The sequence below is a fragment of the Salvelinus sp. IW2-2015 genome, unplaced genomic scaffold (assembly GCF_002910315.2).
Source record: "Salvelinus sp. IW2-2015 unplaced genomic scaffold, ASM291031v2 Un_scaffold2650, whole genome shotgun sequence".
NCBI classification, from domain to species: domain Eukaryota; kingdom Metazoa; phylum Chordata; class Actinopteri; order Salmoniformes; family Salmonidae; genus Salvelinus; species Salvelinus sp. IW2-2015.
Genome location: NW_019943957.1, coordinates 80,756 through 98,598, shown reverse-complemented (window position 1 = coordinate 98,598; position 17,843 = coordinate 80,756). Strand labels below are relative to the sequence as shown.

The 17,843-nt window shown below is 42.5% G+C and overlaps 1 pseudogene; it reads left to right on the top strand.

Annotated features, from left to right (window-relative positions):
* Positions 1-1,518: 1,518 nt before the first annotated feature.
* Positions 1,519-17,843, top strand: part of LOC112074481 (guanine nucleotide-binding protein G(o) subunit alpha-like) — a 29,447-nt pseudogene continuing 13,122 nt past the window's right edge.

Genomic DNA, 17,843 nt, shown 5'->3' with positions numbered 1-17,843 from the left:
TACACAACGGAAAACTTGAGCGTGAAAAACCTTGCAGCATTACAGTTCTTGACACACTCAAACCGGTGTGCCTGGCACCTACTACCATACCCCGTTCCAAGTCACTTACATATGTTGTCTTGCCCATTCACCCTCTGAATGGCACATATACACTATCCATGTCTCCATTGTCAAAGGCGTACAAATCCTTCTTTAACCCGTCTCCTCACCTTCATCTACACTGACTGAAGTGGATTTAACAAGTGTCATCAATAAGGGATTATAGCTTTCACCTGGATTCACCTGGTTAGTGTGTGTCATGGAAAGAGCAGGTGTTCCTAATGTTTTGTACACTCGGTGTAAGCRTCTATAATAGGGAAKGGAAAGGGAATAACTCATAAGTGGTGATAAAACTCTGTATGATGTTTTATTGATAATGAACTATAATGAGTTATAAGAATATAWTGCATAATGTATTATTATAGCCATACTTGTTTGGAAACAGAGACAATATAGTTTTTAGACACATTAGGCCTTGTTATACTGTAGCGATCCTGCTATATGAGCCACTTTACAATTCCCACCAATTCAGTTAACCCTATTGACGCAATGCATAGGGTTTCACGCCAATCTGACACCAATGTTTGCTACACTGGTGTCAGAAGTGGGATGGCGGCTGTGAGGTCATCGGAGCTCACGGGCCTGGACATGTGAGGGGTTGGAGTAGCGATCCTCGCTATATGAGTCAGGTTACAATTTACACCGTTTCTATTGGCACAATGCGTAGAGTGTTTGCCTTTACGCCTCGATCACACCTACTGTAATTCGTTTGCCTTTACACGTCGATCACACCTACATCGTTATGGCGCAAAATGGTACACAGCATCATCTGGATGTGTGCAACAAAAGTTCAATATTCACCTGCTACTATTTCAAACCGTCTACGCATACAATTTGATGCATATGTTCGACAAATCCAATGTATGCACCACGCAGAACACACTGCAACGCAATGCTGCAAGGTAAACACAGACTTCCATTGTAAATKAATGTACTTATGGTGTCCCAAAACGCAAAAATGATATCCGTGTGATCGAGGCGTTACAGTGGCAACCAGCAGTTAAAACAATAACAAAACATTTCCCCGCCCCTGTTTTCGTAAAAAGCTGAGGAATGGGGCTGGTGAAATGTTACCACTCAAATTCATAGACAGCTATGGATGCAAGGACTGACCATCCATGATGTAAACATTCTAGTTTGAACCATGTTGAGGCTATATAGTGTTTGTTTACAAGAGCACGTAATGTATTATAAAGYACTATGCATGTGTTTGTTTAAATAAAGCGATCAACTTAGTTATAGGACACTGTAATAGGTATGTGTAGGCTTTAATTAAGTTTCCTTCAGTCTCGCGCCCGTGATTGGTATCTTCATGAAATGAGCACGGGTCTCCACTAATAATGCACAGGTGTTATCTGTTAGGTCACCTCCCATGTGTGACGCTACTGCAAGTTTAGCTGCGAGATTTGACCAGTGAGTAGTAAAGCCTATAGAAATTAATTGGACATATTCCCTGTTCTTTAGATTGACCTAATTTCTCTTTATCGCGTGTTGAATTTGCAGCCCCAGTTTGTAGYAAACGTTACCGCRAAGATGTTCCGCTTTTTCAATATTCTGCCAGCCCCTCTGCAGGTATATCAACATGTTGTTTGTGKTAACGTGTACACCTCATTTGTTTTTCAATACATTTTAAATCAAGCAAACATCGCCGGACAGTCGTTATGCGACATTCCAATAGAACATACTGTATATTCGACTAAAGTTTACTTTTCAAACCTAGATGTGCGTGAGATCAATTTGCATTCACCCCGTACCCGACGTTACTGAGGATGAGAAAAGGGCGAAAATTCAAARCTCTAATATAGAACGAGATTTGTTTGAACAAGCCAAGCTTGAGGTGAACGTGATCAAAATATTGCTACTTGGTAAGTTTGTGTGCGTGCGGTGTGTATGTGTTGCAACAACGGTCTCACATAATTCGTATTATTATGTATGGAAATCCGAGAAGCTTAAGTATGATAAGTTATCTTTGGTATGGTTACTTGAGACAGATGGTTACTTAATGCAAATTGAAAGGAGTTTGGCTGTGTGGGTATAACACACATTTCTAGAAACACAAATGGATAATTATAATTTAGGCTACTTTTGAACTACTTTTATCTACTTTGCAACTACTTAGCATGTTAGCTAACCCTTCCCAAGGATGTAAGTGCGTAAGAAAATATACTTTAAAGTAGCCCCTACTGCTGTAGGTTGTGGTATCTGTACTTTACTATTTATATTTTTGACTACTTTTACTCACTACATTCCTAAAGGAAATCTGTTACTTTTTACTCAGTACATGTTCCCTGACACCCAAAAGTACTCGTTACGTTTTGAATGTTTAGCGGGACAAGAAAAGTGTCCAATTCACACTTATCAGAGAAATCCCTGGTCATCTCCTGCCTCTGATCTGGTGGACTCACTAAACACATTTGTGTTTTGTTTGTAAATGTATGAGTTTGTTTTCTTAATATGAGGAATTCAAAATGATTTATACTTTTGATACTTAGTTACACTGCAGAAATCACCCCGCCATTGGTTGCTAAAACTCTAATACACTGAACAAAAATATGAATGCGATATGCAACCATTTCAAAGATTTACTGAGTTACTGTTTCATTATGAGGAAATCAGTCAATTTAAATAAATTCATTAGGCCCTAATCTATGGATTTCACATGACTGGGAATACAGATATGCATCCGTTGGTCACGGATACCTTAAAAAAAGGTAGGGGAGTGGATCAGAACCAGTCAGTATCTGGTGTGATCATMATTTGCCTCATGCAGTGCGACACATCTTCACTTAGAGTTGATCAGGCTGTTGATTGTGGAATGTTGTCCCACTCCTCTTCAATGGCTGTGCGAAGTTGCTGAATATTGGTGGGAACATGAACATGCTGTTGATAAAGAACATCACAAACATGCTCAATGGGGGACATTTCTGGTGAGTAAAGTCTGGTGAGTATGCAGGCCATGGAAGAACTGGGGCATTTTCAGCTTCCAGAAATGGTGTAAAGATCCTTGCTACATGGGGCCGTGCAGTATCATGTTGAAACATGAGGTGATGGCGGCGGATGAATGGTATGACAATGGGCCTCGGGATCTCTTCATATTCAAATTGCCATCGATAAATTGCGATCGTGTTCGTTGTCCATAGCTTATGACTGCCCATACCATAACCCCACCACAGGGGCACTCTGTTCCCAACGTTGACAACAGCAAACCGCTCRCCCACACAACGCCGTACACACTGTCTGCCATCTACCAGGTACAGTTGAAACTGGGATTCATCCGTGAAGAGCACACACTTCCATCGTGCCAGTGGCCATCGAAGGTGAGCATTTGCCCACTGAAGTAGGTTACGGTGCTGAACTGCAGTCAGGTCAAGGCCCCGGTGAGGACGATGAGCATGCTGATCAGCTTCCCTGAGACAGTTTCTGGCGGTTTGCAGACAGAAATTCATAGATTGTGCAAACCTACAATTTTAATCAGTTGTCCGGGTGGCTGGTCTCAGACGATCCCGCAGGTGAAGAAGCTGGATGTGTAAGTCCTGGCCTGGCGTGGTTACACGTGGTCTGCAGTTGAGGCCAGGTGGACATACTGCCAAATTCTCTAAAACAATGTAGGAGGTGGCTTATGGTAGAAAAATGACCATTAAATTCTTTGGCAACAGCTCTGGTGGACATTCCTGCAGTCAGCATGCCAATTGCACGCTTCCTCCCAATTGCATGGCTTGTGGTTAGACCGGAAGGTTGCTGGATCGAATCCACGAGCTGACAAGGTAAAAATCTGTCGTTCTGCCCCTGAGCAAGACAGTAAACCCACTGTTCCCCCGCACCTCTCTGATTCAGAGGGGTTGGGTTAAATGCGGAAGACACATTTCAGTTGAATACATTGTTGGATAACTGACTAAATATCCCCCCTTTCCCCTTAACTTGCGACATCTGTGGCATTGTTGTGTGTCAAAACTGCAMATTTTTTAGGGGGGCGTTGTATTGTTCCCATCACAAGGGGCACCTGTGTAAGGGTGCTGTTAAATCAGCTTCTTGATATGCCACACCTATCAGGTGGATGGATTATCTTGGCAAAGGAGACATGCTCATTAACAGGGATCTACTAAATTCTATAGAAATAAGCTTTTTGTGTGTGGGACATTTCTGGGATCTTTTACTTCAGCTCATGTAACATGGCACCAACACTTTACGTGTTGCGTTTTTGGTATTTTTGTAGTTTGCCTAATTTCAGTTTGTAACAAAATAAGCTGCTCTAGTGTAGAGAATCATTCAACCATCTAAACCTTTTGTGAAATATATTTTCCATAATCAAAAAGTTATTTTAGCCGTTTGAAGACGCAAAAGAAATTGCGCACATAGAACAGATCTTAGACTTGCGTTCAAGTAGAGTAATAGATCTATAACTCATATTTCTAGTGTAAATTTGGCCAGGTCACCCAAAAAGTTACAGTAATTACATTTACTTTTGATAAATAAGCCTATTTAAAACCAAATACTCKGACTTTTTTACTCAGTACTATTTTACTGGGTGACTCACTTTTACTTGAGTCATTTTCTATTAAGGTATCTTTACTTTTACTCAAGTATGAAACTTGGGTATTTTTCCACCCCTGACCTTAACCATTTTAGCTACCCCTTTGCCTAGCCTTAACCCTTTAACCTAACTCCTATACTTAACCCTAACCTTATAATGCAAACTGTTGCTAGATAATTTAGAATCTCAGCATGTACAATTTTWGCATTTTAGCTAATTGTCAACTTTTGAACTACTTGATACTTTGCAACTACTAGCATGTTAGCTAATCCTTCCCCTAACACTTCCTTAACCCTTTAACCTAATTCCTAAACTTAACTCTAACGTTAGCGAGCTAGCTAACCTTAGCCACCTACCTGGAATTCGTAACATATCAAATGTTTTGCAGATTCATAACATATTGCATGCTTTTTACGAATCCATAACATGTAATAGCAATTGTAATTCTTAACATATCATACTAAATGAGGTGTCTCGGATTTATGTACAGAAAAATACGAAATGCTCTGAGACCAGGTTGGTTGCAAATCACAAATATGGCCAACCATGTCACTGCAGAATATATTTAATGTGTTTGATTTGAGTTCCCATTAGATTGCACAGATGTGATGACTACTTTGTTCCAGGTGCTACAGAGAGTGGTAAGAGTACCATGGTCAAGCAGATGAAGATCATCCACAGTCATGGCTTCTCCAAGCCAGAGCTTATTAGCTTCAAGGTGCTGTACACTTTACCCTCCTTGGCAGAGATTCTCGAATGTGTTGTGAGATGTTTTTTTCTTTAAAGGGGATTCTTGGCTTTGTTACACTACATTCTCACTATTCTAAAGAACCCAGACAGGTCCATAGCCTGTTATGTTGTTGGCTTAAAAAAGCTGTATTCAAGTCACGAAACCATGATCAATGCATACTGCCCTCGATTTAATACTGTATGCTTCCATGCTGTTAGAAAATGCTCTTACTGATGCTTAATCAAATAGTGTTTGGGCTGGACAGGGCACTGATGTAGCTGATAGTGACTCCACTTGGGAGATTAGGGAGGGAGATGTTGTGTCTGGATGTATGGTATTGGGGCTGGGGTTTGGGAAAGGTGATTCTACCTCCTCCCAATCAGACCATGGAGGTAGAAGAGCTTTGGTGCRGTTAATGGTAGCTGTATACTGTTCAAACCATGTTTTTTTGTTTTTTTTACTGTGTATAGTCCTTGGCTAGGGGTCTGTAAAGGTGGGTGTTACATTATTGAAYATTTTACATTCACATAGAACAGGCATGAATATCTGTCTGGCAGAATAGAACAAAAATTAGAATGATTCCCTATCTGCAGTGTTGTGAAGAATAGCCCAGTCCCAGTTCTCAATAGTCACCCCTCTCTCTCCCTCCCGCTCTTGCTCACCATCCAAAGTATTTAAACTGAGCCCTCCATGAGTGATTCCATCAGACTACTGAACTTTCTCGATTAGCGAACATATTTATTGATTTGTCTTTCTTGATGTATTCACACTTCAGATTTTAGCTGCCATGTATACCGAAATAAAACTCAACTCCCTCCCTTCATAGGCTGCAGTGCTGGATAACCTCCTGACCTCCTTGAAGTTTGTGCTGCGCGGCATGGACTGCTGAGGATTAATCTGGCCAACAAGAAGAACAAGGTGAGGGAGAAGAGCTAGTAGCTAGTCTTGAAGCATCATCTCATGTGAGCGACTTACTGACCACCTTGTTAGGGCCTTTTGATTTGACAATTTAAAATACGTAGTTACTCCAGGCAACAGCATATAAAACCACAACTAGCAGACGGTACTAGCCAGAAGACCATTTGTGGTCTTCCATCATACAGATACAGCACACATTATTGAAACATGGTGTCTGTTCACACCCTCTAGTAATGATGCAACACATTCTGTACCCCCATTTAACACATGTTGACCTAACAGGATCATACAGTGTAACTAGTCAGCTCAGTTTTAGACTTACATCTCTGCCCATGGTCATAGTTTCCTCTTTTGAAACTAGCGCTCAGCTCCACGTTCAGATGTCAGCCTTGCTCTGGTATTCTCCTAGCTACATCCCTAACACGATCACAAGCCATATTCCCAAGTTTAAAGGCCTCTTGCCTCACACACATTTCTTGACATCACTAATAACGACAAGTGGACACAGGGACTGGCATTTATCTTCTACATCTGTCATATCAAATCAAGTTTATTTTATATAGCCCTTCGTACATCAGCTAATATCTCGAAGTGCTGTACAGAAACCCAGCCTAAAACCCCAAACAGCAAGCAATGCAGGTGTAGAAGCACGTGGCTAGGAAAACTCCCTAGAAAGGCCAAAACCTAGGAAGAAACCTAGAGAGAACCAGGCTATGAGGGGTGGCCAGTCCTTTTCTGGCTGTGCCCGGAGAATTATAACAAACATGGCCAAGATGTTCAAAATGTTCATAAATGACAAGCATGGTCAAATAATAATCAGGAATAAATGTCAGTTGGCTTTTCATAGCCGATCATTAAGAGTTGAAAACAGCAGGTCTGGGACAGGTAGCACGTCCGGTGGACAGGTCAGGGTTCCATAACCGCAGGCAGAACAGTTGAAACTGGAACAGCAGCAAGGCCAGGTGGACTGGGGACAGCAAGGAATCATCATGCCCCATTATGATTTAGTTGGGTTGTTCATTAGGACCAAATGGAAGAAAAGATAGTCCCTCTCGGTTTCAATCTGGGCTAGTCCAATAAGAAACACAAATTTTACATAGCAAAACTCAAATAAAAAAAAGCATAATTGTCTTTCATTCCCTAATGAACAAGACCCCAGACAGCAAATTTCTCATATTCCCAAACGGGGCAATGCCGTCGGGGTACGCCAAATAAAAATGTGATTCACATTTAAATAATATAAAAAAATATAAAAAAAGACTTTTCGCATTTTCAAACAGTCCATTTATATTTTCCAACGGTCTATACATTTGGGTGAGTTTTTTCTCTCGCCAGATTAGCCTCGTTTCACTGCCAAAAATAAAATTAAACCATCTAATTTCAGTGAAATAACAACACAATGTCAAATACAGGTAGCCTAGTCAAATAATTAACATCCAATCACAATAACCGTTACTCTCTCGCAGGAATTCCACTAACTGTCCGTATGTAGCTAAATGTAGCTGCTGCTCATGTTGGCATCTGTACTGATGCGCAAAAGCCATGACAGGGAGACATAGTGGAGTGGTAACGCCGTGCAAGCAGTTGCTCCCGAAGCCACTTGGGTACACTGCAGCATCCACCGAGAGGCTCTTGCTGCCAAGGGAATGCCTGACCGCTTGAAAGATGTTTTGGACACTACAGTGAAAATTGTTAATTTTGTTAAAGCAAGGCCCCTGAACTCTCGTGTATTTTCTGCACTATGCAAAGATATGGGCAGCGACCATGTAACGCTTTTACAACATACAGAAGTGCGCTGGTTATCAAGGGGCAAAGTATTGACACGCTGGCTTTTTTAAATTGAGAGACGAGCTTAAAGTTTTCTTTACTGACCATAATGTTCATTTGTCTAACCACTTGCATGATGACGAGTTTCTCACACGACTGGCCTATCTGGGTGATGTTTTTTCTTGCCTGAATGATCTGAATCTAGGATTAAAGGGACTCTCCGCAACTATATTCAATGTGTGGGACAAAATTAATGCTATGATTAAGAAGTTGGAGCTCTTCTCTGAATGCATTAACAAGGACAACACACAGGTCTTTCCATTATTTTATRATTTTTTTTTGTGTGCAAATGAACTCAAGCTTACGGACAATGTCAAATGTGATATAGCGAAGCACCTGAGTGAGTTGGGTGAATAATTACGCAGGTACTTTCACGATACAGATGATACAAACAACTGGATTCGTTATCCCTTTCATGCCCTTCCTCCAGTCCACTTATCGATAAACTGAACAAGAGCCTCATCGAAATTACAACAAGCAGTTCTGTGAAAATTGATTTTAATCACACGCCACTGCCAGATTTTTGGATTGGTTTGCGCTCAGAGTATCCTGCCTTGGCAAATCGCGTTAAGTCACTGATGCACTTCGCAACCATGTACCTATGTGAGAGTGGATTCTTGGCCCTCACTAGCATGAGAACTAAATACGGGCACAGACTGTGTGTGGAAAATTATTTATGACAGACTCTCTCCAATACAACCCAACATTGCTTATGAGTTATGTGCATCCTTTCAAGCACACCCTCTCTCATTAACCTATGGTGGGTTATTCACAATTTTTGATGAACAAATAAGGTTTTATATGTAAGATGGTTAAATAAAGAGCAATATTATTGATGATTATTTGTGCCCTGGTCCTATAAGAGCTGTTTGTCACGAGCCGGGTTGTGACAACTCCCACTCATTCTTATGTTTTAATGTATCGTTTTGTGTGTGTGTGTGTGGGGCAGGCTTACAATGATGGCAAAAAACATTTGAGAGTGCGCTGTCCCTGGTGCTAGAGGGTGTACGCAGCTGGAGGTTGAATGTTTGAAGGGGTACGGGACTATAAAAAGTTTGGGAACCAATGCCCTGGAGTATCGGTGATCATGAAGCCCTCTGCCTGTTGTCCCCATGCAGGCCCATGCCCGCGCTGTGCTGTCCTGTGGCCAGTGTTTCGGGGAGGACGGGGAGCTGCTGCCGTTTGTGGCCCTGTCTTTCTGCGCTCTCTGGGCCGACCAGGGTGTGAGAGCTGCAGCTGCCAGGGGCTACGAGTTCCAACTCAACGACTCAGCGCTCTAGTGAGTACCTTACATGTAGTGTTGTCACTGTACTCAGTATCACAGTTCTATGAAGTATTATCATGGCAAGGAAACAACATATGGAGCTCATTGAATTTCATGATGAAACAGTGGACGTTGATAGAAATGCTGCGTTTTGGTTTTAACACTATCAATATATATTTTTAATCAACCTCTATTGGAGAGCGAGGTAGCGGCAGTGTTTCTTGTCTTTTTCACTATCGTCACTCGCATCCTATAATTGAAGGTATAGCAGAAAGCATATGACATAAAGCAGGTTCTTAAAGGCCCATAGAGTTTTTAATAGTCTGTCTCGTGGCTGCTTTTCTTCTTCGCCATGGAAAATCAAGAMTCGTGCTACTGGTGTCGTGAYGCATGTTCTATCWGCGCTGTCCCACCTCATTCAGACTGACTAGACCGTGTGGATCCTCCCAGGTTGTACTAGGGAWGCCTTTGCTTACTTCCTCGTCGATATACACATAATGGGATTGTAGCAAAAAATACATCCGTCACAGGAAATGATTCTCCTGACATTTTGCTGAATTGACATTTTTAATTGGTCCTTCATTATAATGTAATGCCTGCGGAAAATCTTTAAACGTGGTGGTTGGTTCAAAAAGGCCATGGAAAAAAAGACATGAGAATTAAGTTTGAAATGCTTGTGTGTCTAGTGAGCAAGTGAGTGGACGATAACCGGGGATTGTGTACAACTATTTCCAGAGGTGTGGTTGTGATTGGGATAATTGGTTAAAAGACTCCTGACTGTCTGCTTATGAACTAAGCAGCGGCCACGTGTTCGCTTTACTCCACCACCACTGGGGGGCAGTTGTTGGTAAGGTGTCATCAGAGGGCTATGTATGGGTTTGTTGGTAAGGTGTCATCAGAGGGCTATGTATGGGTTTTTGTTGTAAGGTGGCATCAGAGGGCTATGTATGGTTTTTGTTGGTAAGGTGGGTTTGCCAGCCAGAGGGGTTGGCGTGGATCCACATGTATTGCGACGTTCCAGCTCCAATTTAATCTGCAACTGTTTTTCTCGATTTCCTCTTTTTGAATATCTCCTGTATATTAGACTGCTTATGTAGATGGCTACTTAAACAACATGGCGTCGTTCTCTGTAGTTGAGGTATGTGTGCGTTTTACATGTTCCTAAAACAGGCCCCTGCCCTGAACTGAGGTCATGCTCAGAATAGTTATTATTTTGTTCTGGTGTCAGACTCATGTCCTCTCTTGTGGGGGTTGATCAGCTGTATTTCTAAGCATGTGATATGATGGGACATAGCACCACGTCCTTGGTGAGCGACACAATTAGGCGCTTCTTGTGAAGCGTGGCGGGTTTTTACGACATTTTGTTTCAAGTGTCATCAAATCCCAATTGAGTGCCTCTTTAGGCCTTGTTTTCAAGGACATTACCTCTGCTGAATGGGGTGTTGTTCAAGTGAAGTGTGGATTATGATGATGTGGGTTTGAGTTAACGGCGGTAGCATTCTGCTCTCTTTAGTTATGTTTCACACTGATGTCGTGAGTTTTATTTGATAAAGTGTTTTTTTTAAATGTGACCTTATTTTACCAGGTAAGTTGACTGAACATTCTCATTTAAAGCAATGATCTGGGGAATAGTTACAGGGGAGAGAAGGGAGGAAATGAATGAGCCAATTGGAAGCTCGGGATGATTAGGTGGCCATGATAGAATGAAGGCCAGATTGTGAATTTAGCCAGGACACCGGGGTTAACCCACCCTACTCTTAACAATGAGTGCCATGGGAATATTTAGTGAAGACAGTCAGGACACCTGTTTAATATCCCATTCAAAAGACRGAACCCTACTCAGTGCAATGTCTCGATCACTGCCCTGGGGCATTGATCTTATTTAGACCAGAGGTAAGAGTGCCTCCTACTGGCCCTCCATCTGTTCTCCTAGCCCAATAATGGATTAAACGAGCCTAACATTACTCCTTAGTCCAAGGACCTTACATATTCTGTTTAAAGGGTGAATTGGCTCTAGCAGCCAAAACAGACAAATATTCCATCTAAACGTGAATTGATTCTCAATTGCGGCACGGTTCTAGAAACATAAATGCCTCTTTTCACATCACAATAATAACACTTACTGTAGGGGGGACAGTTGCAGCGGACAGTTTATTTATATATATATATATATATATATATATATTTTTTAGTGACAACATGTTTGTGGTGTCTGTCTTCTGTTTACAAACAGAATGGCTAAATGGCACAGGTAGCCCACTCTGTCTGTTTTCTGTAAACAAGCGCTGTAACATGAAAATATGGCCGTGTGGGAACCCTAACCATATAAAGGTGTGTATCAATTGAACCTTTTGAGTTTGGAAAATGATTTATTGCTTTAATGAAAGAGAAGTTCCTCTTGCTTCCCAAGCCTTACTGCAAGCGACGTGTTAATGTCCAGACCGAGTGTCACAGATCTTAACAGAACGCCCCCCTGCAGAAGATGCCTTCAGYTAATGACTCTTATGTGTAATGTAATAACTGAGTCATGATAAAGGGCTAATGGTCTCCCATCCAGGGACCTACCCTGCTTAGCTTCAGAGGCAAGCCAGCAGGGACACACACACACGAGTTGCACCCCCTTTTGCACAGCCTCAATTTGTCGGGGCATGGACTCTACAAGGTATCCAAAGCGTTCTTAATACTTCCCTCAGTTGTCAAGTTGGCTGGATGTCCATCTGTGGTGGACCATTCTTGATAAACACAGGGAACTGTTGTGCGTGAAAAACCCAGTAGTGTTGCAGTTCTTGAYGCACTCAAACCGTTGCGCCTGGCACCTACTAACATACCCCGTTCAAAGGCACCTTAATMKTTTGTCTTGCCCATTCACCCTCTGAATGGCACACATGCACAATCCATTTCACAATTGTCTCCAGGCTTAAAAATCCTTTAACCTGATTTAACAATTGACATCGGTTAGGGATCATAGCTTTCAGCTGGATTCACCTGGTCAGTATGCCATGAAAAGAGCTGGTGTTTCTAATGTTTTGTACTCAGTGTATATGTGAAAGCGAAAGAGCGAATGCTCTTACCAGTGAAACAACAGGTGCCGGGTTCTGTCGTGTGAGGGTCCAAGTATCTTCCCAGACTGAGGAAAGACCAGTCCACCATGGCGGCTTCATTATCGGGACTCCTAGTGTCTCCTCCTCWGGCTGGGAGCGGGAGTTGTGATGTGACATTAAGGATCGCCTCATTCTTCCCAGCTCTCTACCTCTCTCCTCCCATTCTCTCCCACTGTCCTTAGACCACACGTCAAAGTCTGTCTGCATCTGAAATGGTACCCTATTCCCTTTATAGTGCACCACTGTAGATCAGAACCCTTTACACACKTTGACTTCCTCTGGATTGTGAAGGGAGGAAATGATGATTGACTGAACCCCTTTTTACATGGACTCAAAGTTTTCCTGGTCTTCTCTCCTCTGCCGATCACTGATCTCGCAGGTCATTTCAAGGTGAAAGCAATATAATGGAAACCTTTCACTCATCGGTAGTCATGAAGGGAAGGTGATGAGGAGAGGAAGCCATTCTAGACTATTGTGACCGGAAAGGTAGTGAGAAGAGGAAACCGTTAAGTATTGAGACTGTCCAAGAGGCTATACAGTAAACTGACAGCTTACATGTAGAAGAGACAACTTTTTTTTTTTCATACAGACCTGTTTCTTTTGTCACAGAAATGACAGTTGATTCAGACCTGCTCCTGACCTGTCGTTCTTTACTGTTCCACTGGGTTTTAGAGGAGGCTGAGGAACTGGAACTGTTGGCTTCTGKTAACACTGCTAATCCAAGCTGAAAAGAACTCTGCTTGTACCGTCCATCCCCATCACTTTGAAGCTCTGCTTCCAAACTCTCGATCCTTCAAGACAGCAGCCCAGCAGAGGATAGCAGGGGTGTGGGTGTCATGACCGTACCCAGGCTTGGTGTCCTGTTTGAGGGTGCCAGGTTGGATCAACCCCCCACTGCAGCTGAGCCTGCCTGGAGCTTMCGCCCCTGTAGTCTGGGCCTCCGTGGCCCACTGACATGCCACTATGGCCTGCCGGACAGTGGACAGTTTGACGTGGGCTTCATGGCCGCCAGACCTGGGTTGAAATGGTATTTATTTTCTTTTGAATACTTTAGCTGYGCTCAATTGAACTTGTCTTGGGAAATAGAACCAATGGAATAGCCATTGCACATTCCGGCACACTCCAGGCCAGGTTCAATCAAACGCTCCATGTATTTGAATGGAAACTAATACTTCTTGAACCCAGGGCCTGTTGGCCACAACTCCAAATCACCAGTGCCATGTAGGGAGTGCTGCATTCGGGGAGGGTGTGAGGGCGGAAGGAATGGAGGGAGGGGGTGGCTGTGCATCCTTGGTGGATGACACAATGAGACTGGGCCGGAATGTCACGAATGCCTGGCTCATGGCGGTGTAGTGCAGCGTGGGTAGGAAGGTGGTTGGCGGGAACCTCTCAGTCTCACCCTGGAGGTATCAGTTTACAGAGCTTCGTGACGTTCTCTACTGCGCCAGCTTGTGTGTGTTGCTTTGTGAAAAGTGCTAATTGCTGTGTGATCAAAAGGTCAGCTCCAATATGTCATGTTATTCCTCCCCCTTAGATCAACACTGCTCATTTGGCCTCCGTTCTAATGGTTGTCTGTATCTTTTATTGTGGCATGAGAAGTGACTTGTTGTTTTGACGTGTTCTAATGAGTTTTCTCTGTCTTATGGAAAGGACTTTGCTTTTAGAGCTCTGCTGAAACAGTCAGGCTATGGTAAACACAGCTATGCTGTTATACCTTCAAAGTATTCCAGTAAAAGCTTGCGTTGATATGATGGCTCATGAACCTGATTTGCATACACGGAGTAAGAAAAGCCTTGGARGTGTGTTGACACGGAACATGCTTTATAATTGCAAATTCTAGAGACTGGCCATTTCCTTAAGGCTTGGTGTGTTTTAACACCATCCACAGTTTTGGATGTTTCTGACGATCCCTTCTTTAGCATCACTATGGACATCTTCTGACTCAGGTCCCCGTGGATCCTACGGATGAAGAGGTTTCTATGAACACGTTCAACACAAAGCATCTCTCACGGAATACTTTTTGTGTGGACGTTTGTCAGATCACAGCTGGTCCTCTGGTGGTGGAACCCACCTAGCTAGCCACTTGGTGGACTGTCCTCTGATCTCACACACTCCCAAACACTGCTTAAGTTTCAGAAGAAAGTCCTTTGTTTCTGGCCATTTTGAGCCTGTAATCGAACCCACAAATGCTGACGCTCCAGATACTCAACTAGTCTAAAGGCCTGTTTTATTGCTTCTTTAATCAAAACAACAGTTTTCAGCTGTGCTAACATAATTGCAAAAGGGTTTTCTAATGATCAATTTGCCTTTTTAAAATGATTAACTTGGATTAGCTAACACAACGTGCCATTGGAACACAGGAGTGATGGTTGCTGATAATGGGCCTATGTAGATATTCCATAAAAAATCAGCTGTTTCCAGCTACAATAGTCATTTACAACATTAACAATGTCTACACTGTATTTCTGATCAATTTGATATTTTAATGGACAAATGTGCTTTTATTAAAAAAAAACAAGGACATTTCTAAGTGACTCTAAACATTTGGAACGTGTGATTTTTATTCCGTTGTGCACTGATTAATGCATCAATAAAATAAGTATGAATATTTAAATACATTTTGAACGTAATTCACCATGTTGGTATTAAAAAAAAAATCAACATTGCCTGATTCATGTTCTTCAGTTAAACCTTTTACAGTCTTAAAGCGKTTTTTGTTTCTTTTGACTGTCGTTTCCTCCATCTGCCTTTCCCAGTTTCTTTGAGAACATAAGTCGGATCATCTCTCCCAGATACATTCCCACTGAGGCGGACGTACTGCGGGTGAGAGTGCGAACATCCGGAATCATCGAGACTCGGTTTCCAGTCAATCACATGGTTTTCAGGTAAGGAATGGTTTTCACTGGCTCTATTTCGTGTGAGAATTGTCTTGTCTAAACCAGTCCATAATTCATCTACCCATGAATCTTGCCCAATACATTCATCTTGCTTTCTAAATGTTATTTTACACATGTTCTTTATAAAAAATGTACACCTCCATTGTCTTACTTCAGAGTGTAACTAACRACTCTGTTAGAATGACGTCATATGTCATAAGACATTGACACCCATTGATACCTTGAGAAAATATTCTGTGTGATCATACGTTCTCAGTTCAGTGTCATAGTGTGATTTCTGTAGGCAGGTGGGTGGTGTTGTGAATGGGTTTGTGGTATGGCTGTTTAGAGCGKGTCGGTGTCATACTGACAACACTACATGATTACAGGCGACGGGGTGATATTTCAAAACGAATTCTGCTTGCCGACTTCCTCTGGTGATGTCATCTTATGGTTCCTTGAGTATGACCATATTCAAATGAGCATTATTATGAATGTCCATAGTGCTTCATCTCAAACCAGTACAACATTCTGTATTGACTCATTCTAGTAAACTGTTGTAGTATCAAGACGATGTCCCCTCTTCGCCTCACGTACGTGTATAAGAAGCCTCTGTGTAAGTCTGGTGTTTCAGCTGTGGGATTGTGAAAATGGCTTCAGACAAGTTGTCACAGTGTCTCTGGCTTCTTGGTCTCCTAGTGAGCAGAGGAGAACTGTGCAGGAATATTGTCGGTGAATCACTATCACGTCATGTATTCTAGTTCTAACCGATGGCATCCACTTTCCCAACATGCACTACTGTTTTCGAGGCTTGAATTCATAACTGCAAGCGTACCCAGACGTGCTCCAGCCCAGCGTGACTACAAAAATGACCGTTGRGCACGACATATTGTGACTATTCCTAGAAAAATAAAAGGATCACTCGGATGTCTACCATGATTTTAATATGTACTACAGGGGCAAACAGAAATKAAGACATTTGGCTTGTCAGACACCTTCCTCAGAGCCATGAATTAATCTTTGTTCTATTTTGGCTTGCCTTGCTGTGACATGGAGGGGTGGGTGAAACTTAGTGAATCATACCGCAGCCATAGAACTTTGTTCCCACAATGTGATGCCATGGACAAAGGCCACAAAATTGCATAAATGGATAAAGGCAGCTAAGAAAATGATTAAGGMATTTTTGTACTCAATTGGTAATATTCTAGTTTATATGATGCTAATACAGTTTTAGTTTTTTGTTTCTATGGAATCATGAAATATTGAGCAAAGTTCGTAGGACACTTGAAATATGTGTTTAAATCAAACCCCCTTACATCTGCATGACTTGATCTCCATACAATATCAATGCCTCTAACTTCACAGTCAAATGTTTTGCTGTCTTATTCAATTGGTCTTATTTGCCCACATTTATTATTCAATGTTTCACATAGGAATAATAGCCAGGGGATGCCAAACTACGTGGGCAATGAATATGGAGTTTGCCATTGTAATGAGTATTGTAGAGCCGGGGGTGAAATATTATTCTCCACTTGCAAAATGTGTGCCCATTTGAAAAACAATTTTAAAAAAATGTGGGGATTGATTTGTGCAGCTGAAGTTCCATCTATGAACTTGAGTGGKTCCATTTCACCAGCTCTATCCTTCAGCTTTATAGCAAACCAAGAGCCAGGGCTTCTGACTGGAATGTAGTAAACAGTTGAGTTTACTGCCTTCTGATGATCACAATCATTTGWTGGACTGCACTTTTCCCAAAGTGTCTTGGTACACAAAAGGAGCATGCTGATCTCCAGGGTGGGAAGGGGTTGGGTTATAAACCGGCCCTGCTGATTGCCCTACTCTCTGGGCTCTAATGTCCCATGGTGGCCCCGTCTGGTCCTTCTCACGACTTAGCGAGGGGTGCCTGAGGAGTGCTAGCAGACACCCCCTCACAGCTGCAAAGGGAGGCGGCATAACTGAGGAATGAATCAGACCTATGAGATATTGATGTCTCTCGCTCATGCGCTCGCTCTCTCTGCACTTCTGAGAGAGAGAGAAGGAATAGCAAGAGGTTTCCTCCTAATGACCACTTTAAATCCCCTCTACACCCCTCTCTCCTTGCTGATTCTCTTGTAATTTGCTCCAGCCTTCTGACATGTCACGTCATCATGCTTCTGCTCCTCCTTCTGAACATGTCACGTCATCAGCTCACCTCTGAACTGTCACGTATCAGCCAGCCTTCTGAACATGTCAACGTCATCATGCTCCTGCCTTCTGAACATGTCACGTCATCATGCTCCAGCCTTCTGAACATGTCACGTCATCATGCTCCTGCTTCTGAACATGTCACTCATCATGCTCCTGCCTTCTGAACATGTCACGTCATCATGCTCCAGCCTTCTGAACATTCACGCAAATCATGCTTCTGCTCCACTCTTGTGCTTTTGACGTAGAACCATGATCAATGACACGACCAGGTATTAGACGTGGATACAGTTGGTTGTGAAACAGAACTTCA